Consider the following 25,639-nt stretch of genomic DNA (forward strand, 5'->3'; position numbering starts at 1 on the left):
GATTAACTACATAAACTACCCTGGTGCTATTGTATTGTATTAGGATTTGAAAGTCAAGATAACACCCATAGTTTATCCCCATATAATAATAATAAACAAAAATTATAGGTAAATAAATATCTAATTCCATTGTTTGGTTAAGTCAAGTGTCCAAATCATATAATCTACTCACATAAAATATGATTTGAAAATAAAAGTTCTTTCTAGGGATCCTGGAGAAATTCACTTTGGATAGAGCTTAGGGCTCTCCCCACAAATATCATGGTGAAATGAGAATTTCTTTAGTCACTAGAAATTAAAGTCTTGCAGAGAAAGCTGTGTGACACTAATTGGTGATGATACTACAATTTGAATGTAGGTCCCCATGCTATGTTTGAAATGGAACTATGTTATTGACTTGCCGTTATGCATTATTTTTGCCTAAGAGAGCAAGCCCTTTTCTTGATGCAAAACCTTGAAGCATTTAAGCAGACAATCTTCAATTAGGTCAAACACCATCCAACTAACCCTATGGGGTGGGACCTCTGAATTTGACGTGACTTGAGTTTATGCCTTGGTGTTGATGGGATGACTATCCATTCCCTTACTTATGAGACTCATGGAGAGTGCTACAAATTTCTACAGACTATCAGGAAAATACCACTGATTCCCCCCAGCCGTGCCTTACTCTCCAATAAGCATGCGCTGTCCCCTGCCTGGAGCTGACAGAAGCCATAGTGCAACCTTCCCTCTATGGGAAACATGGTCCATTTCTTCCCCAAGCTAGTCTTGCAAATGTAGAGATAGCATTAAACCATATACTTACGTTTAAAATATTTTGTTGGCCTAAACCTTTGCATTGAATTGTATCCCTCTAGAGAGAAGAGCATGTGCTCTGAGCTCACTTTGGGAATTTGAAAAGGTGTTTTGATTGAGCACTTTTGGAAGTGCTATGGCAGACATTTAAAGAAAGACAAAAGTTATGTAGACTAAATACTTGAACCAACTCTTGAAAGTAAGAATTTACCGTTAGTACCTTTCATGATGCTTGTGAGGTAATTATCTGTGCAATATGCATTTATTGAAAGGCTAGAAGGAAAACAAAGAAAGAACAGAGAAAGTGAGGGAGGGAGGAGAAGAGAAGAGGCTGGTCAAACCAGGACTAAATCAACCATTTATCTGTCTGTTTTCAGTTTTGGGCCCAATGACAGCCAGAAACAATGATAGATGATTTCTGAAAAGAATGCCATCAAAACTGGGACCACAGTGAGAAAAAAACAATGAAAAATATGCAAAAACTCAGGTAGTTTTATGTCTGGAGATATTGTAGGGTTTACCAGACAGGGAAAATATTTCCAAAACAAAATAAAATAAAAGTAATATTCTTTCATGATCAAAGGTTTTTAGGTCTCAGGGAAAAGACACATGACTCACTTAGGAGCCACTTAAATAAGAAATTCAATCAGGCAGCTAAGGTGGGAATTGCAGAGCCTAAACCCGGACAAAGGCATGAACAAGACATGCAACCTGCTCAGTGACGTAGTCCACTTGCGTAGTAGGGCCCCGCACTTGGTTGAAAGTTCTGCTGTCTTTATCTTGGTCTTGAAATTCTTCACTAATTTTGGAAAAAGGTCCTGCAATTTTATTTGCAGTGGCCCCCACAAATTGTGTGAGCAGTCTTGGAGGTGAAAGACACAGGTATAAGGACAATCATACCTTCACCGTATAAGTAAAGTGAGAGGATCCACCTCATTGACTCTCAGTAAGGCCAATGGGTTCCATCAGTGTTGCTAGGAAGCAATCAGGCATCATCCCAGCTGATACCTTTGTTATCGTGGAGTCTGTTAGCACAGGTATTCCCCCAAATACTTCACAATGGCATAATCATTTCCTTACTAGTAAGTATCTTCAAACATTGAAAGACGTAGAATTAAGTGTAAAAATTTTGATCAGCGAGTTTTTAAGGAATTTTCAAATGATCAAATATTTGATCATTTAAATATGCATAATATTCAAGAGAATTGAGCCTGTGAGATTTACAAGGCAGACTTGCGATTACAATTTGAAATGTTTTAATTGAAAAATTAATTTAGGCTTGAATCATCATGCTAATTTTATATACACTGTTGAAACATTAAAAAAAAAAAGCTAAGAATTACCATACTTACAAAGTAGTTAGATTTTGATTCTTTCAAAGTAATTATTAATATATGATAGGTTTAAAAATAAGACAAAAAAGAATTTAAATAGGACATAATTTTAAAAAGAACTAAAGTTGTTTTTTTTTAAAATAGTTTTATTAAATCATACATATTGATTTGAAAATGAAGTAAGCCTTTGTAAAACCTTTTCTAAAAAAAAAAAGATTTGAGAATACAATAGGAAAAACTCACATTATTAAATACCGGGAACATGGAGTCATTGTATCCATCTATTCCGTCAACTATTCATTCAACAGTGTGCTAGGTATATGCAATGGTAAACAAATAGAATTGATCACATCTGATGTCAGTTCAGTCTGTTGGTTTGGGAAGTTAGCAGTTATCATACACTTGGCTTATGGGTAAAATGAGCCTCTGTCCCTGATATCTGGCAATAGCCTGAAAAACTAGAATGGTAAACATTTTAATCTCATGTTGAACAGAATGGAACCCCAGGTCCTAATTGATGTCTATTGTTCTGGCATAGTTACTAATATTTCTGTTTTACACTGAAAATTGGTAAATGGTAAATTATGTGACTCTACCCTTCAGTGATGGCTTTAAGCCTCTATCCTCACAAATGCTCTAACGACACACACATTCTTTGTAATCTAGGATTGTCCTGTCCACCAGAGATAGTGGGAACCACAAATGCAGTTTTAATTTTCTAGTAGCCACATTGAAAAGAGTAAAAAGAAGTAGGTAGAGTAAATAACATGTTTTATTTAACCCAATATATCAAAGATTTATGTTTTAAACATGCAGGACTAACCACATTTCAGGTACTCAATAGATATGTGAGGCTAGTCTGTCCTATTGGACAGCACAGATCTCAGCCTTTGCTGTTTCTGCCTGGCTCAACTTGTATATTAGCAGCTTCCCCACAAAAAAGTACCTTTGCCCAAGAGTAGAAACATACATCTTTCCTTATCAGTGGCCTTCAACAGATAGAAAACTCACTCCACAAAGCTTTCTGTGGCTAAGAGTTCAATGTGTTTCCATTTTGATATTCTCCACCCTCCTGCAGGAAAGCAGTCCCTAACGTAGTGTGGTTCTTTCTGAGGAAGGCTTCCATCTTATACAACAGGAGCTATAAACTGCTTGGCATTCAAGTAGATGAGTCTGTGTGAGGCTGCTGAACGACTGAAAGAGCACAAACCAGGAAAGAAGGTCGGCATGCCTTTTTTCGCCCGCTGTGTTGACTTCCTCACTACACAATGACTCATTATAGGACACTGGTTAGAAATTGTTGCGATCCATCCTGCAGTTACAGGAACACCTAGGTATAAGTTGCATACTATTATGCATAAGTGATATCAATAGCCTTTTGTTAATGTTCACATGGCCACCTCTAGTTCCTGGGAATGTTGTTCAACAAAAAGTTGCAGAGGCATCCAACATAACAGGAACCACAGGCTTCAAAGTAGACTCAGAAGGAAGGAATCAGGATAATCTAGTTTTAGCATCTCTCCTCTGCCCTGACCTGAACATACAAGATCCTGGAAGTAGGAAGTACGTCTCAGTATCTCTGGCTCCTCTTCCTCAAAACAAACTGTACATCACTCTCCAGTATTTGCAATGTAAACTGTTTGCGTCCGTAGGAATATGCAACACTTTAATCCTATCATCTAAATATCTCAGATTTAATTCTTGAAGGGTACCTATCCACTTTTCACTTTAACTAGAGGTGATGTAGTATAGTCAGTGCTCCTCAAATTATAACATAGAAGAAAACTTAATGGCAGAAATACACGAATATAGCTTAGAGGAAACCGATTAGTGCCAAATGTATTTGAAGTCTCCTGTTGTAGCCTCAAAATGTTGAATTAATTTGAATCTTATTATATATGTATTGGTTTTAGTATACAAGTAGTGTATTTCTCTAGAATGTTTAAGGAATAACCATGGTAAGGCAAGATGGGCCATGTTTCTCTGTTCAGACCCACTTGGGTTCTTGTTCTGGTGTGTGACCTTAGACACATCACACCAATTAATGAACTGCAGTTCCTTTATGACTAAAGTAAAAATAATTCCAAATTTGCAGGGTTGCTGGCCGGGCAATTAAGTAAAGTTGCACCAAATTTCCTTCAGGAAAGAGAACATCTAGGTTTTTGTGTGTCTGCCATTTCTCCTCTATATGGTACCTCTTTCAAACACACATTCTGTTGTTTAACAAATGATTACGGAGCTCTTACTGGGCTCTGTAATCATTTGTTAAACAACAGAATGCCTGTACCACTTACTGGGAAAACGGTATTGTTAGAAACATATCTGGTGTTTTTCTTTGTGATATTTGCACGCAAGTTTATCCATAGAACTGCTGGCTCAATATTTTTGACCAAAAAGATATATTATAAATGCCTGCTGAATCAATGAGAAATAAAAAATAAAAAAGTGAAAAAATACTAGTTAATGTATAGAAGGAGCATCAAGTTCTATCATTTTAACCACTTCCTCTGGAATGTCTTCCTCATGCTAGGATAAGAGGAAAGCATTAAGCTCTCCCTCCGTCCGTTGAAGTGGTTACATCAATCTGTGACATCAATGGTGGTGTAGTGATCCCACAGAAGTTCTTCTAAAGTAAATCCAGGCCGTCCCATTAAATTCCACTTCTGGGTATTTATCTGAAGAAATCCAAAACACTGATTCAAAAAGATTAATGCACCCCTATGTTCACTGCAGCATTATTTACAATAGCCAAGATACGGAAGGCACCTAACTGTCCATCGACAGAAGAATGGATAAAGAAAATGTACATATATACAATGGAATGTTATTCTATCATAAAAAAGTAAAATCTTGCTATTTGTGACAACATGGCTAGACCTAGAGAGTATCATGCTAAGTGAAATAAGTCTGACAGAGAAAGACAAATAGCATATGATTTCACTGATATGTGGAATCTAAAAAACAAAATAAATGAACAAACAAAACAGTAACAAACTCATAGATTCAGACAACAAATTGATGGTTGCCAGATTGGGGAGTGGGATGGTGAGAGGATGGGTGAAAAAAAGAGAAAGAGGTTAAGAAGTATTGATTGGCAATTATAAAAATAGTCATGAGGATGTAAAGTATAGCATAAGGAATACGGCCATTAATATATAATAAGTAGGTATGGCGTCAGATGGTTACTAGACTTGTTAGGTGATCATTTTGTAAGGTATATAAACATCTTACCACTATGGTATACACCTGAAATTACCATACTATTGTATGTCAAGCATAGTTGAAAAATAAATTTTAAAAATAAAAAAAATATATCACATAGGAGTTGACCAAGAAAGGCTTTCCACATCTCAGGATTCAGGGAGTAACTCGCATGTTTGCTGTAAATATCAACCCTCAAGAGCTGAAGCAGACTGCCTTTTTGCATGGCTTTTGTCAGCCCTTCAGGAACTCAGTGGGCAAGCAAGCTAACATCAGAAGAGAAGATGAATGAAATGAAAGGAAATATTAAAGATTAATGAAAACAATTCTGGGACCAGCACAAGCCTGGCTATCTGTAGCTAAAATGAGAAAGTCTGTGCCATATCGGTGGTTTTCACAATGGATTGCTCAGCAGTTCTGCAGCGGGGCCACAGCCCTGTGTCAAACATAAATAACCTCTTTACATTTTGGTACGTTGAATAAGATTTCGTTTGCAAAACACAAATCATCCTACAGCTTAAAAAAGTTGAAATCTGCAAGCTTAGGTGATTTCTTAGTTTTCATCATCATTTAAAAGTAAAAGTCTACATTTCTAATGACGAAAAAAAGAAACAGAATCTTCTGGCCAATCTTTTGTTGAACTCATAATTATATGAAAAAAATGATTTTTTTCTTAATTCGTAATTAATGAGAGGAAATTATAGCCCTTCATTAATCTAATTTAAATCACTGTGTGGTCTATTTTAAGTGAATGAAAATACCCATTAGTCCAGTCTTAAGTCTTGAAAGCAGTTAGCTTTGTAAAGATAGGTATTCATTAAGCAAACATTTAGTCTGTGTATGCTGGAGTTCCTCCCAGATGAGGTGTGACTTTCTCCTTAAGTCAAACTTAATTATCTAATGGGGGCAATTAAAAATAGTGGATGTTTGAGATTATGATATATGAGGTATGAAGTTGATGTGAGGTATTACTGTACAGTTATGTATCTTGCAAGGTTTCTTTGTGTCTATGAAGGGTGATGAAATTTTCTTACAATTTGTCTAGCCAAAACTAGAAACTTACTCTGCCTTCAGAAAATGGAAGTTATTTCTTTTGAATAGTGTAATTTTCAGTCTGTCATTTTTATCTTTAAAAAAATCTTAATGAAGCTATGGAAGATAAATGAGGTATATCTTTCTGAGATTACAATTGAATGATGAAGTTGTTTTTTATTTTTATTTTACCTATTTTATTTTATTATTATTTTTTATTAGTTTCAGGTGCACAAAACAATGTAATAGTTAGATATTTACACCCTCACAAAGTGAGAACCCCCTCAATCTACCACCTGTCTGACATCATATATAGCTGTCACAATTCCACTGACTCTATTCTCTATGCAGCACTCCACATCCTGTCTCTCTCTCTCTCTCTCTCTCTCTGTCTCTCTCTCTCTCTCTCTCTCTCTCTCTCTGCCTCTCTCTCTCTCTCTCGATATATATATGTATACACACACACACACACACACACACACACACACACACAGGGTGCCAAAACATTTTAAGGAAGGAAAACTATATTAAAATTGTGATGCTCAATATATACTGATAACAAAAGATGAATAAAGTCACGTTTGACTTCTGCAATTACAAGAGGTGTTCAAAGTGGTTACCTTCAGTGTCCAGACACTTCTGATTATGGCAAACTACTGCTTCAGCAATGTAGACAAAGTGTCCACTCGTATACCTTTATTTTGGCACTCCCGGTATATGTATATTTGATTATAGTTGACGTTCAATATTATTCACCTTCAGCTTCAGTTGTATAGCACAGTGGTCAGGCATCTACACAGTCTATGAAGTGGTCTCCCTAGTAAGTCCAGTGCCTGTCTGGCACCCTACATAATCTTAGCAACATTACTGATTATATTCCTCAAACTGTGTTTCATATCCCTATGATAGTATTGTGACTACTAATAACTTTCTGATCCCTTTACCTTCTCTCCCATCCCCATTCCTTTCCCACCTAGCAACCATCATTTTCCCCCCTATATCCCTAAATCTATTTCTGTTTTGTTTGCTGGTTTGTTCTGTTCTTTAGACTCCACATATAAGTGAGATCATATGCTATTTGTCTTTCCCAATCTGACTTATTTCACTTAGCATAATATTCTCTAGGTCCATCCATGTCGTTGCAAATGGTAAGATTTTATTCTTCTTTATGGCCGAGTAATACTCCATTGTATAAATACACTACAGTTTCTTTATCCAGTTGTCTATCGGTGGACATTTTAGTTGTTTCCATATCTTGGCCAATATATTGTGAATAGCACTGCAATAAACATAAGGATGCATATATTTTTTTGAATTAGTGTTTTGGGTTTTTTTTTGATAGATGCCCAGGAGTGGAATTGCTGGATCATAAGGTAGTTCCATTTTCTATTTTCTGAGTTACCTCCAACTGTTTTCCATAGTGGCTGCACCAATCTGCAATACTACCAACAGGGCATGAGGGCTCCCTTTTCTCCGCATCCTCGCCAACACTTGTTGATTGTTGATTTATTGATGACAGCCATTCAGACCAGAGTGTGGTGGTATCTCATTGTGGTTTTTATTTGCAATTCTCTAATGATTAGTGATATTGAGCATTTTTCATATGTCTGCTGGCCATCTGTATGTCCTCTTTAGAGAAATGTCTCTTCATGTCCTCTGCCCATTTTTTAATTGGGTTGTTTGTTTTTTGGTGTTGAATTGTATGAGTTTCTTTTAAATTTTGGATATTAACCCCTTATCAGATGTATCTTGGCAAACATCTTCTCCCAGTAGGATGCCTTTTTGTTTCATTGATGGTTTCCTTTCCTGTGAAAAAACTTTTTAGTTTGATGTAATCCCACATGTTTATTTTTTCTTTTGTTTGCCTTGCCTGGGGGGATATATCAGTAAATTATTACTAAGGGTTATGTCTGAGAATTTACTCGCTATATTTTCTACTAGGAGTTGTATGGTTTTGGGTCTTACATTTAAGTCTTTAATCCATTTTGAATTTATTTTTGTATATAGTGTAAGAAGGTGGTCCAGCTTCATTTTTTTTTGCATGTGTCTGTCCAGTTTTCCCAGAACCATTTATTAAATAGACTGTCTTTGCCCCAGTGTAAATTCTTGCTTCCATTGTCCCAGATTAAATGACCGCATAGGTATGGACTTCATTCTGGGCTCTCTATTCTGTTTCATTGATCTATGTGTCTGTTTTTATATCAACACCATGCTGTTTTGATTACTGTAGCCTTGTAGTATGATTTGATGGCAGGTAGTGTGATACATTCCACTTTGTTCTTATTTCCCAAGATTGCTGTGGCTATTTGGGATCCTTTATGATTCCATATACATTTTAGGAATACATGTTCTAGTTCTGTGAAAAATGTCATTGGTAATTTGATAGGGATTGTGTTGAATCTATATCTCGCCTCATGTAGTATAGGCACTTTGTCTATATTAATTCTTCCTATCTATGAGCATGGCATAGTTTCCCATTTACAGTGGTACTTTGGTTTTCTAACATCTCCGTTGACAAACATTTTGGTTTATGAACGCCGTAAATGTTATGCATCTATGGTATCATTAGATAGTAAAATTCATGCTAAATTTGCCGTTTTAGAGGTTGATTTTAAAGGTTGGGAATGGATTAATCTATTTTGTATTACTGTCTATGAGGAAACCGTGCCTCGGTTTTCGAACGTTTCAGAACTTGAACGGTCTTCCAGAACTGATTACGTTCGAAAACTGAGGTACCACTGTATTTGTATCTTCTTTAATTTCTCTCTTCAGTGTCTTCTAATTTTCTTAGTTGAGGTCTTCTACTTCCTTGGTTAAATTTATTCCTAAGTATTTTATTATTTTTGAATTATAAATGGGATGGCTTTCTTAATTTGTCCTTCTGACAGTTTGTGATTGGTGTATACAAATGCAAATACAAATGCAAATGATTTCTGAATATTAATTTTGTATCCTGCTACTTTACTATATCCATTTATCAGTTCTAATATTTTTATTTTTGGTGGAGGCTTTGGGGTTCTCTCTATATAGTATCATGTCATCTGCATATAATAACAATTTTACTTCCTCCTTCCAATTTGGATAGGTTTATTTCTTTTTCTTGTCTGGTTTTTGTGGCTAGAACATCCAGAACTATATTGAATAAAAGTGGTGAATGTGGACAAACTTGTCTTGTTCCTGATCTTAAGGGGAATGCTTTTAGCATTTCCCCATTGAGTATGATTTTAGCTGTAGTTTTATCATACGGCCTTTATTATGTTGAGATATGATCCCTCTATTCCCACTTTGCTAAGAGTTTTTATCATAAATGGCTGCTGGATTTTGTCAAATGCTTTTTCACACCTATTGGTATGATCATATGATTTTTATTTTTCATTTTGTTAATATGGTGTATCACATTAATTGATTTGTGGGTATTGAACCTTTATTACCAGGAATTAATCCCACTTGATCATGGTGTATGAGACAAAATTGTTTGGAAGTTGAACTAAACACCCAAACATTGACAACATTCAAAACAGGCAAAGATATACTCTAATCTCTTATAAGATTTGAGAAACACATGATAAAATATTGAACTTTTATTATTTTACATGAATGGGAAAACAAGCAAATATTATCTTAAACACAATGGGCAGAAGGAAGAGGAATCGACACTTTTCTCCATTTTTTTATTCATTTTGTACTCCTTCTAGCTTGAATTTTGAATGCTAAGTTATGCTTCCTTAGTGACATGGAGGTGACCACTGTAAGTCAGGGACTTAGCTAAGTCATTTGACACATGTGTAGTTGATATATTTCACTTCATCAGATTGAGGAACAACCACAAAAAATGTTAATTTTTCTAATAATCGAATTGATATGACTTTGATGCTCATCTCAGTGTCTTTTTTTTCTACCAGGAATACCTTTAGAATGTAACAATTAGAAATAGGGCTTCCATGTGGAGTAAACCTTTTGCCTGTTTAAGTGAAGATAATATGCTATGAACTGGATAATAATAATAATAAGTTGAGGCCTAGAGTTGGCCCAGATTCTCATAGATAGTACATAGGAAAACAAGGAAGATCCAGAATTTTAACAACTATTCATCTCTCATGATAACTACACTCTTTCCACTATGATAAATTGCCTGTAAATAATAGCCTTGATGATAGCCTCCTATGTCTATGTCATAATACTGTGTTAATTATAAAATGAAGCACACAACTGATTTCCTATAATTCCAAATGTTTTAGAGATCATTTAAAAAGATGGTATTCGAGCATATTTTACGTGAAAAAAATCAGTTATAAAAGAGTTTGCAAAATATGGATATAATATTTTTATTATTTACCAAAATACATCTATAAAGATTTAGCCTAAAGATTTGATGACTCAATAATTTATGAATAGTCAATTATATGTTAGATAATGGCTAAAAAGTTGTAGAGTATAAATATAAAATTTATATATATATATATATATATATATATACATATATATACATATATACACACACACACATATATATATACATATATGTATGTATATGTTTATATATATATAAAAGTATGTACCCCAAGTGTTAATAACAATTACTTATCAGTGATTAACTATTACAGGTGATGTATATGTTTAATCTTAAATATATTTTCTTTCTGTAATGGCTTCTTGCCTTATTTATTCTTTTCTCTGACTCTAGCCAGGCCCCTAATAGCTCTCCTACCATGTCAGCTAGTTCACAGGGTTCTGTTATCCTGGAGCATGGCACAAAGCCCACTCCTTACTGTACCTTCCTACTTCCTGTTCATACTTGCCAGCTTGCTGCAGTCCGACACTGCATGTAGCTGACACAGGCCACACCTGAAATAGGAACACCAATGCGTCCAAGTTCATTACACTCCTAGCAAAAATCTTAGCTCTCATTTACTACTCCTTACTAAAATTCTTTGCTTATATTTCCTTCTTCAGTTTAATTATTCCTAATGTTACAACTACTTCTTTATCCATTTTTTCCACCTTTAAACTCAAATATTTATTTATTTATTTTTTGAACAGGGACTGTGTTCAAATATCAGATAAGTTCCCAAAGCATAGTTTTCTTACATGTAAGCATTCTAAAGATATTTCTTACCTAAAAATGAATATCTGTATAATACCTACAAGGAGATTAATAATAGACTAATGGAAGTAACAGCTAATACTTCTTGGGTATTTACTTTATGCTAGGTATTGTTCTAAGGACCAAACATTCAGGTTCTCATTTAATCCTCACAACAGCTCAGTGAGATGGTGCTATGTATGGTGACTAACTTTTCAAGTTTGTATTCAGTACTGAAAGTTTCATGTCCTTGAAAACCCGTAAGTCTTGGGCAAACCAAGACAGTCAGTCACCCAAATATTCATCCCATTTGTCGATGAGAAAACTGGGGTTAGAGAGATTAAGGAATTTGCCTTAGGTCACAAAAGTGGTAAGTGGGAGAGGCAGGATTCATATCAGGTGGTCCGACGCCAGAGTGCATACTCTTAATTACTGCATGGGCCATACTAGCATGAAAAAGTCCAAAATCAGAGAGAAGAGGCAGAATGCATAACTTGATTTTGGAGAAAGTGATTTTTTGAGTAACAAATAGAGAAGTGGAATTATTATTTTGTCACTTTTCAGATATAATGTCTAAGAATTATGTTGGTAAATTTTTCTCCCCAATGTTATATATACTAGAGGGACAGCGTCAGGATTCTAGCCTAGGATGGCTGACACCTCTAGCTGTGTACTTTATCAGACTCAACAGAAGAGGTGATTAGCAGGGTTTGAAAAAAGAAAAATGGGAATGAAGCTGCCAAGACAAGTTCAAAGACAGTCAACAAAGAGAGATAATTCTTTTCTACTTACCCTTTTATTCTATTCAGGCCCTCAACAGATTGAATGAGGCCCACCTACATTAAAGAAGGTGGATACTCTTTTATTGTGTTGTCTGATTCAAATGTTAACCTCATCCACAAACACACTCACAGACATATCCAGAAAATATGTTTAACCAAATATCTGAGTACCTTGTGGCCTTATCAAGTTGACACATAAAATTAACCATCACACTGAAGCTTGTTAGCCATCTGTTGGAGATGCTTCAAAAGGGATCTGAGCCTCAAAAGGTATTGATCAAAAGAAGTACTCCCATAGTGCATTAGGTTGAATAGTGTTCCACCAAAAGTGATGTCCATCCAGAAACTCAGAGTTGTTTGGAAATAGGGTCCTTGCAGGTATAATTAGTTAATGAGTTCATATGGATGAAGATGGGCCCTAAATCCAATGACTGGTGTGTCCTTTTAAAAAGTCCTTGTGAAGACACACACAGGAGAACGCAATGTGAGGATGGAGGCAGAGATTGGAGTCATGCAACTACAAGCCAAGGGACCCCTAGGATTGCTGGCAGCCACCAAAAGCTAGGAAACAAGCATGAGATGGTATCTCTTTCACAGTCTCCAGAAGGGACCAATCATGCCAATACCTTGGTTTTAGACTTTTGAACTGAAGAATTTTGGAAGAATGAATTTATGTTGTTTTCAGGCATCAAGTCTGTGGTCATTTATTATGGCACCATTAAAAAACAAATACACCTAACTGAGATAGAGTGAACAAAGGAGAGCCCTTTTCCCACGCCCTGGCTGAGATCCAGGCCTTGTCGAGGATGTCACAGTTGTGAGTCAGTGGATGGCAGAGAAGTCACTGTGATGCCTCACTGGTAAAACTTGCTGATAATTTGCCTTCTGGGATACTGGAGAAAGGCAAAGCCATTCACAGGTGGTATCTTATCAGAAGCATTCCATTATAAAACTTTCCAAGAGGGATCCTCCAGAAAGTAGCCAGCCATGGAGCGCCCCTGACCACTGTGCATTGAGGAAGCAGGTACTGGAGAAGTTATCTGCACTGCAGGAGCCGGGCATTGGAGAAGTGGCACAAGAGCTGGATGCCGGAAAAGCTGCTCACTGCAGGAGCTACCTGAGCTAGTCCAACAGAACAAGAAAAAATAGCCCCTTCTTCCTTCAATGTTTCTCCCAGGCTTTCTACTGATAAAAGCATAAGATTGTGCTAAGTGGCAAAGGAAATCTATTTAAAGGGCCCAAATCTACTTTCCAAGAGTAAGTGATGGAATGTAATGGATTTGGATAACTTGTTAACTGGCACAGTTGTCAATCATGTTTTTCGTACATCCCCCTGAGCCACAGGAGACAACACGTGGAATCTGGAGAAGCACGGAATGCCTTGATGCACAGACAAGGGGAAAGGGAAGTTTCTTTTTTTTCTCTTTTTGGTGCTAAACATAGAGGATATGAATCTAGAACTGTTACAAACCATCTTACTTGCTATAGTGAGCCTACCATCCAAAATAACAGCACAATCACAGACAGACTTTGTGAAAGGGACGCAGAGGCAATGCTTAACCAGACCATAGCAGCCCCTGGATCCAGCCTTACCTGAAGCTAAATTCACCCCCTCCCTGCCAAATGCCTACACAGTCCTATTTTTCCATTGTCTGAGTTGATTTTCTGATACATCAGCCAAAATATTCTAACTACGAGATGGTTGTTTTTCTATCTCCAGGCATAGTTTCCTTGGCCCACTCTCCAGCATGCTATATTTGAAGGGTATGTTCTTTGGAGTCAAGGGAACTAGACTTAAATTCTGCTACCTCCACATGTTAGCTGCTCGCCTAAGTGATCTTCAGTTTTGTCATCTCTAAAGATGGATTGCGCTCTCTCATGTCATTGGAAAAGAAATGATGTCCCAATGTCACTTGATTCTCTGTTCTATTTCTGCATTATTGCATTGAAAAAATAAATCAACTTACACAGTTGCAGTATTAAACCATACATCTTCAAGTTTAGTGTAAAAAAAAAAGCATGTGTAGAAGTTTCGCTTAATACAAAGATGCACTAAAAGAGATCCTTCTGTGTGCACCGTTTGTGTGTGTGTGTGTGTGTGTGTGTGTGTGTGCAATTCCTTCTATCCAGCCAGACACACTGTTCACACTATGATGAAAGCTCTGACAATAAATACCCCCTCTTATCCAGGTTCTCAAAAATTTGGAGAATGCGCTACCCACTGGATTTTCTTAAACTTCACAATAATCTTTTCAGGTAATGGAAAGTTAGGAATTGGAAGCTATGATAGTAAGTCTTATATTTGCATATATCTTGTATTCTGAGAGTTTATTGACTCTTCAAAGGTCAAACAATCCTGGAGAAGCCTTTTGACCTTTAGCCCCATCCCTGTCCACAGCAGTCTGCATGGTTTCCTCTCATAATACAGCCAATGTTTTCTTTTTCCCCCAACCTCCACCACTGCAGGCTTTAATGTTATTACCACATGGCTTTAAAAATATGGCCAAGTCTTCTCTCTGCACAAATTCAGACAGTTCTCGGAATTTAGGCCAACTTATTCCTTTTTTTTTTTTTTTCTTTTCTTTTCTAATTTCTTTCTGTGAAGATGGACATTGGGGAGGTTTTACGCCTGTTATGTAATCAGCCAATCTAACTATAAACTCTATAAAGTTGCTTTTTTTCCCCACTCGAGAAACCCCTTGAAGGGTTTGATTTTTAAGTGTTTTGAATGGCTTCCCTTTACAATTTCCTTACAATGTTTAAGATTGAAATGCTTTGGCAAATACCTGAAAGTGTTTGCATTTGCAACTATGTAGTAGTACCAACAAGTCTCTGGCTTTAAAGATAAGCAAAAGTACTTACTGGATTCTTGAGCAGTGATAAGAAAAGAAAAACAGTAAAGACTCAAGAAAGTCAGACATTTTTCCCATTTGTTTGCTAGGAGAATCTCACATGATTTACAGGAACTACATAATGTGGAACAGGTACAGTGTCAGAGTTGTTAAATAATTTTTTAAAAAAAGAAAATTATTTGAAACGACATAATGGAAAATAACTTCAAAATAAAGATCTACATAAAAACAAAATAATTCTACCATTTAAAACCTAGATTCTATATCACCTGAAATTGTGATCATACATTTGCTTACACATTTTTCTCTAAATCCCATTTTACAGTATTGAGTTTACAATTAAGTCATATAAATGTGGTCTTTCTTCTTTCTAAGTCTATTCACATGCTTTTTATTGAGCTAAAAAGGTTTTCCACGTAAGGGGCTTATTTCCTGCTTTGTGGCATTAATGATTTCATAAGGAAGTGGTCCGTTTGAATTTTCAGCTGCTTTTAGCCTCATATCATTTATGTTTTTGGATTTCTCATTTAATTTGAATTTCTCAGTTATGAGGACTGTCCCATACTGGGGACTGTACCGTACTAATGCAGCAGATGTCTTCTTTTTAACCCAGGGACCAGGTAGATCCTCCTAGACATTACCCCAGTACAAAACCAAAAGTGCCATTTTTTGAAAGGTCAATGAATGATGAAACTGATAACAGTAACATTTTGAAAAATATATAAATAGTACATTTAGTATATGAATAATGATACCAAATTTTACTTAGATTTCTATAACAGGAATTTATTACTAATTAGGAAACAAAGTTGTATATACAAAGTTCTCCTATACAAAGCACTCAAAAGTTCAATCCATTCCCCACCCACCAATATTTCCCAGCCATCCTTTATCTACACCATTAAGTTAATCCTCTGGTAAGATATTTTTGAATAGCAATGCCACTGTTGAATGCCATTCATACTATGTCCTCTTTTTTTTTTCTATTTGTAGAACAATATGTCAGACATTAAGTAATATGCAAGTATCAGACAAAACTTATCTTGTTTTCCAGAACCTTATAGTCTAGCAAGAACAAATAACTGCATATAACTAACTATAAAGAAGGAATTATATTGTAAATTCTATATACAAAGTAAAAAGGGAGCTTACTAGTTGCAAAGCATTACGAACTCCTAATTGAAAGAGGTAATGTGGACAAGATTACAATATTTAGTCATGTGTATATTTGAAGGTAGGCATTCCAGGCAGTGGAGGTCATGTAATTTAAATCAGGTAGGTAGGCAATGGTGTTATGCTTCTGGGGAAGATTAGCTCATCTACTAGTTTGGAAGTTCTAAGAGAACAGACGCTGTTTATACATGCATCTTTGGTGCCTGGCCATATGGCATGTTATCAATCATTTATTTAATGAAACAAGGTAGGGTAAATGACTAATAAGATTGGAAAGACACACTGGGCCAGATTGTGAACTCTGAATGCTAACCTAGAGAGTGTGGATTTGATCTACAGGCAGTAGCAGTGTCTCCGAAACTTGTATTAGCAGAGGAATGTCACCAAGGAACACTTGAGATTCAAAGATTCACCTGAGAATCTTACACAATGTGTAAGATATGAAGGTGTGAGAAGAGAAAGGTGGCAGCCACCGACATACACATTTTAATATGATGGAGGAAAAAGTTACTTTAAAAGCTCTGGGAGACTGAGGTAATCAATAGGAGGTTGTTTTTTAACTTATAAAAGTGATCAGAAGAGTCAGAGCGTGCTTTGCTATCCTTGGAGGGAGCGTTCAGGTAGCAGAATTGAAAGATACACACTGGGTAAGGTGAGGGTAAAAACATTTATTGTGTGCTCACCATGTATCGTCCATTGCATTTTAGTTCCATTAACTCAGCTAATCTTCACAAAACTCTATGAGTTAGCATCTTCACTTCTGAAGGGAGGGACACATACTGAAAGCTGCCCAAAGTCACCCAGCTAATAATGGTGTGAGCCCAGGTATAGAAATTCCTGTAGTGGACAATCCCTGTATCTGTCTGCATCTGCCTCATCCTCCCCCATTACTATTCATCTCCTCAGCTTTGCTTGATTTATGTAAGCCCTCTGGGTTTTCCTTTCTCTGTCTGAAAATCATACAATTAAATTAGATCACCTCTTACCTCTTATTCAGCTGAAACATTTTATCATTCATTAAGTGGTTCTAAGCATAGATGATGAATTGAGATTGTTAAAAATACTTTCCTGTGACTCTTCATTCCATCCCAGTTTATGTAGACAGAGCAATCCCATTGTAACATTAGTCACACAGAAACTCCAGATTCCCCTTTCTGGGTTTGTGTAGAGTAGGGAGAACATTAAAAAACAACAAAAACAAACAAACAAAAAAACACACAAAGAAACTGCACCAAAAACCTTAAGAACAGGAAAGGAAAGAAGTGGAGGAAGAGAAAAAAAAAAAAAGGAAAGAAAAAGGAAAAAGAAAAGGAGCAAGAGAGGAGACAAGGAGAAGTGTCATAGAGAATTTTAACATCTGAATAACCTCAGCATCTTTTGCAAATCCCTACTGTACCAAAGGTGAACAGCTTCAGAGTTTGGGCCCAAATTAACCCACCCACCTAATGTCTGATTATGATTAACTCACAGTGCCCTGCACATGGTAAGCAATTATCAGCACTGTTTCCACCCCCATTATTATTTTCCTTAGCATTGTTATTGTGTTATTGTTATCCCTTTTGCCTTTTGAGATTTCCCCAGATAAAAAAGTTCTCCCTAATTTTCCCTTTCTTCCTCTGTCTTGGTGTCTCCTGTTTTGCCCTTTGTCTCTTTTAGACCTAACACAGGTTTTCTGTATTCTTGGCAACTGGATAGATGTATTTTGGGGATAGATCGCTGATTTAAATTTGGTTTTGCCTCATTTCAAGGATTCCTTGCTCTATAATCTTTAGGCTAGGTCTTGTTTTACCTACAAATCCTAGTGCTATCAAATACAGATTCCTACTTTTGCATGAAAAGATTATTTCTAAAGTGTGAACATAGAAGTGAATACCTCCTAGACAGTTCCCTTTCCCCTGACTTTCTCTCACCTTAATTTATAAAGTTAGGCTTTTCTAAATTAAAGATCTTGTATCTCAGGAAACTTGACTTTTTTTTTAGAAAAGAGGGCTCAAATGGATGATGGATGTGCCATTCAATCACCCTTTGGGACCCAGTCATTTATTCCCTAAGCTGCTGATGACACAATAGTGGAATTCTTCCTCTTCCCTGGGAATTATCTCAATGCAAGGGAACTCTTCCCTGGGGCCAGCTTGCTTCCAATGACTGCAGATCCTCTTTGTGAGGACACAACGCCCAGACCCCTTGTCTCAATTCCAGACAACTTTGGAGGATCACCTCAGCGCTCCTTCTGTCCAATCGTTCTCCCTTCTCTTCTTTCCAAATGTGCTGTGTCTCAGAAACCTTCCACACACAGATTTTTGGCTCCGGGTCTATTTCCTAGCCAACCTGACCAGCAAACTTTAAGGGTTTGGAGCGACCTCTAACGTTTCTTGTTTTCATTTGATACTGAGAGTGAAACCACAGAGATTCAAATGCTACGGGGGTGGGGAGCTGGGGGGTGGGGAGGAGAGTGGTGGTCTGGCCGAGAATTACCTCTAGCCTTTGAAAAGAAATGCCTCCCGAGGTTCTGCGATTTTATAGGATAAGTGTGCTTCCTTGTTCTAAATGAGGTCTTGAAACTTACCAGATCGTCTGAAGCAAGTTTGAAATACAAACAAGTTTAATGCCCGCTCATCATTAATCCAACATTCCATAAAACTGGTATTGAATAGATTAGCTGTAAGCGTGGAGTTATTTGTGAGTAAGGTAGGAGCAAACACTCCCACACTGGACTGATTCATCTTGTTTGCTGAACTCCAATAGCGTAGCCTCAAATTACATCCAAAGATACCCTGGACTTTGATGATTTTCACCAGGAGGTTTCAATTAATTTTCCAAAGGGTTTTGCCTTGAAGGTAAAATGCAAACGCATCCACTGCAAAGAACTTTGCAGCCATTGGACTGTTGTCAATGACAGACACTGTCAGTCTGCTTCAAGTTGGATTCTAAAGAGGACTTCAAAATATTAATCCTCGTATTTTTCTCCTGCAAATTAAACCAACAGAAATTTGGCTCCTTTGACTTTGCTGGCATCACATAGACATATGACCTTTGTAAATGTAAAAGACTTTTGTATTCAAAACTAAAAAAAAAAAAAAGAAAGAAAGAAAAAAAAGTGAAGTGCTGATCTTTCATCACCCTTACCTATTGCCATATGACCTTCTTACTTTCAGGAGCCCGATCTTGCTATATCGCCAGGCTTTCTTGATTCCTAATCCTAAGAGGCCTTTCTACGCTCTTTCTTCAAGGGAAAGCCTCATGTAAGAATTTTTAGAACTCACTAGGAAGGATAATGAATATAAAAATTAAAATTTCAAAGTTTATGAAGATGCACATGAAATCGGTTTATTTAAACATAAAATGTAAATGTATTGATCACATAAAATAATAAATATTCTTAGACCTTGGAAAGGCAGCAGACTCAAGAGGCTCCAAAACCACTCCTCTGCAACATTCAGGAATGGAGAAAATGCATTCGCAAGTGATGTTCCACCTCAATCATTTTTAGCATGTGATATATAGATCTCAATATGTGTGCATAGATAAAATAACCAAAGAATGTTTAAAAACTGTTTGCATGCATAGATAGCAGTCAGATAACACTGGGGTGAATCATGTGTAGTACTCTCCTTGTCTCTTAGCTCATTTTATAATTTTAAAACATGAAATATTAATATCAAGTTATTGTGTGTCTTTTTTGTTTGTTTGTTTTTTCCTTACAAAGTAACCCTGACATTCCTGCCCCTCCCTTTTCCCTCATCCTAGACTAATTATTTTAAGATCTGGCCTCTGCTAAAGAAAACAAGCAAATGTGGGTGAGGCTGTGCGGAAAGGGATTTTATATAAAACAGACATCCTATTTTTAGGGAAAAGGAACCGTGGCATCTTTCGAGCTGCCCTACAGAGGTATTATAATATTTTTTAAACAATGAAATAAGGGAGGTTATGGAGAGAATAAAAGGGGTAGACAAGGGTCAATGCCACTTGACAAAATGTGATGGGCCTGAGCTGGATCACAGCAATCATTGGCAGAAAGAAACCCCCAAACTACACATGTCAGGAAGCCTCATACCCTGGGACCTGCTTAAAGGAGTTCTCTTATCAGCCTGGGAGTCCGTTTCTCTGCTCCACACAAGGATTACAGCTGATAAGTTATGACAAGCATCCAGTGGAAACCCAGTCAGCCAGGAAGGCCACCATCCCTTTTGGCGTAGGCCTTCACATGAGTTCGGTACTTATTATTATCATTTAAATGTAATCTCACCCTAGAAGGAAAAAAAAAAAAATCTCCCTATTTGCTGCCGTCTTAAGCCTGACAAGGTAATTGAAATAACTTATTAAGGCTTCTAAATGAAAGGCTCCAGATGTAAGAGCGGGCAGTGCTACAGAACAGAAACATCACATGCCTCCCTTGGTGACAGAAACTCGTTAAACTGTGGGCAGACACACATACACAGGCAGGTGCCTGCACGCGCGTACACACAGGCATGGGAAAAGGACAACAAACCCTGATCCAGAAAGGAAGGAACAAGTGCATGTCTATTTTTTTTTAGACATTGCTCAACATCTAGCACAGTTGCAACAGCATAGCTCTCTTTCTCTTTCTTACCAAGAATAATCTGGCAAGTCAGGCAGAAGTGGACAAAAAAATACTGATCACTGATAAAACCTGTTCAAATTCACCTCTAGCTCGAAATATCACATTCTAGGGATTCTGCTTTTCTCCATTTAAAAAAAAAAAAAGTAATAATAGTGTTTCCTTTATTGTGACAGTGAAGTGATAGCAGCAACTGGAGGCATGTGAACATCAGAGTGGCCATGTATTGGTCCCCCAGTGAAGGAGGAGACCATGTCAGTGTGTAGGGAGTATGTGCTGCAGGGCAGGGGTCCCCTAAGCCTGGGTTCTCAGCAGTCAGGGGCCTTATCTCTCCACACCAGTTCTGTAGACTGAAACAAGAGGATGGATGCTCTTATCACGTGCAGAAAAGGTATTGGAGCAACTCCTTTTATCTTGCAGGTGGAGCACAGGGGCCATTTTCAATATCCTTAAAAAGCGCTCATCCATTAGGATGGCATTTCTTTATCTCTTCAGCATTTAAAGGCTTATTAGGGAGTTCAAGTGGTTTTCTAATCACAGGATAACAGCTCTTTAAATGTGGCTTTTCCCTTTCCTCTTTTTTTTTTTTTTTTTTTTTTTTGGTAAGTTTTCCAAAGTTGAATTTCCTTGTCTTCCACTTCCAGTTCAAAAGTCTATTTAAGGAGTCCTGTGGAAGATGAAACACGGTGGCGAAAGATCAAATGACAGATCTGTATTGAGTGCCTACTATGTGTAAAGTAGCATGCATAGCACAATGGACGTTTTAGTACAGTCAGAAGAGTAAAGAAACTAAAGGTTTGGGTATTAGTCTCCTCAGGCAGCCACAACGAAACACCAGAGTCTGGGTAGCTTAAACAACAGAACTTTCTTATTTTTTCATAGTTCTGGAGACTGGAAGTTCAAGATGAAGTTTCTGGTACGGCTTTCTTCCTTTAAACAGCCTCCTTCTCCCTGTGAGCTCACATGGTCTTTTCTCTGTACACAAAAACACAGAAACACACACACAAAGAGAGAGAGAGAGAGAGAGAGAGAGACAGACAGACAGACAGACAGACAGACAGACAGACCATGAGCCTGTGCTCCCTGAGGCCTCTTTCTTCTCTTACACTCTTATAGGGACACCAGTCCTGTGGGATCAGAGCACCACTCACTCTTGTGACCACATTTAACCTTAATGATCTCCTTACAGGCCCTACATCCAACTGCAGTCACATTGGGGTCTAAGGCTTAAATATATGGATTGGGGGGACACGATGCCTTTGTGATTTTTAAGATAGTATGTGTTTCATTTCCCTTAAAATTTAAAGGCCCAGTTATGGGTTGAATTGTGCACCCCAAAAAGATATGTCCTAACCCACCGTACTTACAGATATGAACTTATTTGAAAATAAGGCCACTGTAAATGTCATTAGTTAAAATTAGGTCATACTGAATAGGCAGGGCCCTTAATCCAATATGACTGGTATCCTTATAAGAAAAAGAGAAGAGATGCAGAGGCGAGAATGCCACGTGCAATCCTACAGGTTTAGAGGGAACATGGCCCTGCTCTCACCTTGATTTCAAACTTCCAGTCTCTAGAACCGTGAGTAAATAAATCTGCATTGTCTTTAGCCACCCAATGTGTGGTGCTTTGCTACGGCAGCCCTAGGAATCTAGCACAGACCCCATGGCTCAAATTTGTTTTTCACTAGCTATAGTCATGCGCTGGATGTCATATCATAGCCATTCTCATCATTTTAAATACCGAGTACGTTTCAGTGACTCTCAAATGTGTATCTCCAGGGCAGAACTCTCTTTTGAAATCCAACGGCTTACTCATTGTTTCCAGTTGCATGGCAGCTCAAACACTGGTTGACCATAATTAACTCCTTGTCTTCTTCCTAACTGCTCTTATGGCAGTCCTTTCAAGATACTCAGACTGTCAGCAAATCATATTGGCTCTACCATCAAATCTTTCCATTTTCCACCCATTTCTCACCACCTTCACAGCTCGCACACTTGTCCAAGGCACCACTGTCCACCATGTGGAAACCATAACAGCACCGTAAACTGGTGTCCCTGCTTCTGTCCATGACTCCTCCAGTGTATTTCCATCCAAACTGACTATCCAAATTGACCTACCACAGACTCACCAATTCACTGAGAGTAAACGCTAAGTGCCGTTCAATGGCCGTTAGGGTCCTTTGCCTGCACACCACCCTCCCCACCATGATCTATCAGAACTCATCTCCTACTACTTGCCCTGTTGCTCACTTAGTTTTCTCTCCATCGATCTTGCTGTTCTTCAAGCACAGCAGGTACCACAGTCTTCTCCCTGGCTATTCCTGTTATGCGGAATCCACTTTCTCCTCACCTCCTTAAAGTTCATGTTCAAAGTTTTTCAGTGGAACTTACCTTGCGTGATCATTCATTCTAGCTAAATAGCTTGCCTTGATCCTTCCCTCTCCATTCTTATACTCCCATTCTCCCTTGCCTTCCCTTAGTTCTTTTATCCAGATTACTATGCTTCTTATTCTATTTATTGATTTATATAGTTTTTTTTGTCTATTTCTACCACTAGAATGTAACCTCAGGAGGGTAGGGATTTTGTCTCTTTTATAATGTGATGCATCACGCAAACCTAGAATAGTGCCCAGCACTTGTTTGTTTCTCAAGAAATGAACGACCGTAGCCACTCTTCACATTTGTTCCTTATGCACAAACTAACTCAGTGATAGTCCCTTGCAATAACACATGCTGTGACGTTTTTTAAATAAAAGTTGCCCCTTACATCCATATGTCAAAATTAATTCTATCCTTTATCTACAAAAAATAAATACATTTACTTGAACATTTAAATTATAGAGTGGTTAACGCCTTGCTTCATGTGATATAAAAGATGAGTTCCAGTGATCCCAATGAAAATTTGATGGCACAATCAGAAGCAGACATCATGTTTACAATCCCCTTTTCTTATGCCATTCCCACTCCCGTACAAATGTTGGCTATCTCACAAACAAGCAAACCTGCTGGAATATATCATATTCTTATAAAAATACTTGCATCCCATCTCTCCCTACTGGATCTGTCCCAATGGGATATTTTGTGACCTTCTCATTTAATTGGAGGCAGACTTGGCAACATGACTAGCTTTGGCCATTGTTATGTGAGCACAAGTTTTAAGGGTTATGTCTGGTGCCACCATCTCTCATTTTTCTCTGCCAGAGGAACGCTGATATGAAAGATAAGTTCTGCTTCTCCCTGGGTGCCAGCATGAAGAAGATAAGGAACAGAGCCCAAGTTAGGCCCAGCGCAACGTGACCTGTGAGTGAAAAATAAACGTCCATTGTGGTCAGCAAAAGCTGACAAATGGACTGCATGACATTTACTACCACTGCGTCCATTCCTTGAGTGCTTGCCTTATATTATTGGCAAACATTACTTTCTGGATTTTCAAAACAACTCAATGAAGCAAGTATGATGATCTTTTTTACTTTCTCAGGAAACTGAAGTACAGGGAGGTTAAGTTATCTAAAACGACACAGCCAGAAAGTGGCAGAACCGAAGTTTAAACAAAAGGCAATCTGATTCTTAAATAAAAACTCTTAGTCTTTTCCATTCACATTTGATGTTGATTAAAAAAAAAAAAAAAAATCATAAGAGTAAGCATCCTAAAGTTAAAGCTAGGTACGGGAAGAGATTGAACAGATAGTGTTTAAAGCCCAGATATCAGCATGTGGCATCTTTGCTGTCTGTCCCCTGCTCAGATTTTCCAAAGAAATACATACATACAGTCCCTGCAAAGAGCTTCAACTAATCACATAGTCACAGGCAGCAAATCCCAGCATGGGTGGCCAGGGTCTCGGTTTTGTTTGTTTTCCAATATGTTAGAACATTGCCAGCTAACATTTTTAAACTTCTTTTTTTTCCTTTTAGTTAAACGAATTCCAAATGTTTGAAATGCTAAATTGTGGGAAGAACTAAGAGTAACCAGAAGTACAATTTTTTTTTTCTTTTATAAAAAATAAACAGTATGAAGAAAAGTGAGATTCATCTCTTTGCTTCAGTTGGGAAGAGAAGGCAAGTCACCCATCCCAGACATAATGGTACAGAAAACACACAGGTTTTTTGTTTTTTTTTTTGTTTTTTTAATTTTCAAGCTGTTTTTAGACATTGGATTGATAAAACTATAAATTATGCCTAATTTGTAGTAGAAAGTGACCTGAGTCTATATTAATTAGGAACCCCTATAGCTGCAATAACAGGAAGTCAATCCAATTCTTTATTCCTCTCTGTATCTATGCCCTTTACCACATAGTACTAGAGTGTCCTTTTACAGTGGATGGAATATACTTCCTTCATTGGCCCATGAGTTTGCTTTGGCCAATAGAATGAGGAAGTGCCAGCATGCCAGCTCATAGCCTAACCCTCAGGGTACCTTGCTTGTTCCATCATTCTCTTGCACTTCTGCTCTTTCCATGAGAAAAACATGCCTGGACGAGCCAGATGATTCCAGGAGGAGGCCAAGAAACATGAGGAAACGCCAGATATTCCCAGCCAAGCCCAGTCCAGACTAGCTCACCCCTGGCTAACCTGCATACCTGAGGTAAATAAATACTGATGGTTATTTGTTCCTGAGATATTGTAGTTGTTTCTTATATGACAGTAGCTGCTTGAGACACCAACTCAAGGTAGCTTCAGTGACAACGGTTGTGTATTGGGAGGGTAGGAAGGTAACTCATAGAATATGAGGAAGAGTAATAAAGTTGGGCCTAGGGAAGTAGCAAGGCCACAGCTTATTCAGAGCAGTAAAGTTAATGGACTTCCTC

This window comes from Rhinolophus sinicus, chromosome 3 (assembly GCF_057876585.1).
Source record: "Rhinolophus sinicus isolate RSI-liver-muscle chromosome 3, RSI-T2T, whole genome shotgun sequence".
In the NCBI taxonomy this organism is placed as follows: Eukaryota; Metazoa; Chordata; class Mammalia; order Chiroptera; family Rhinolophidae; genus Rhinolophus; species Rhinolophus sinicus.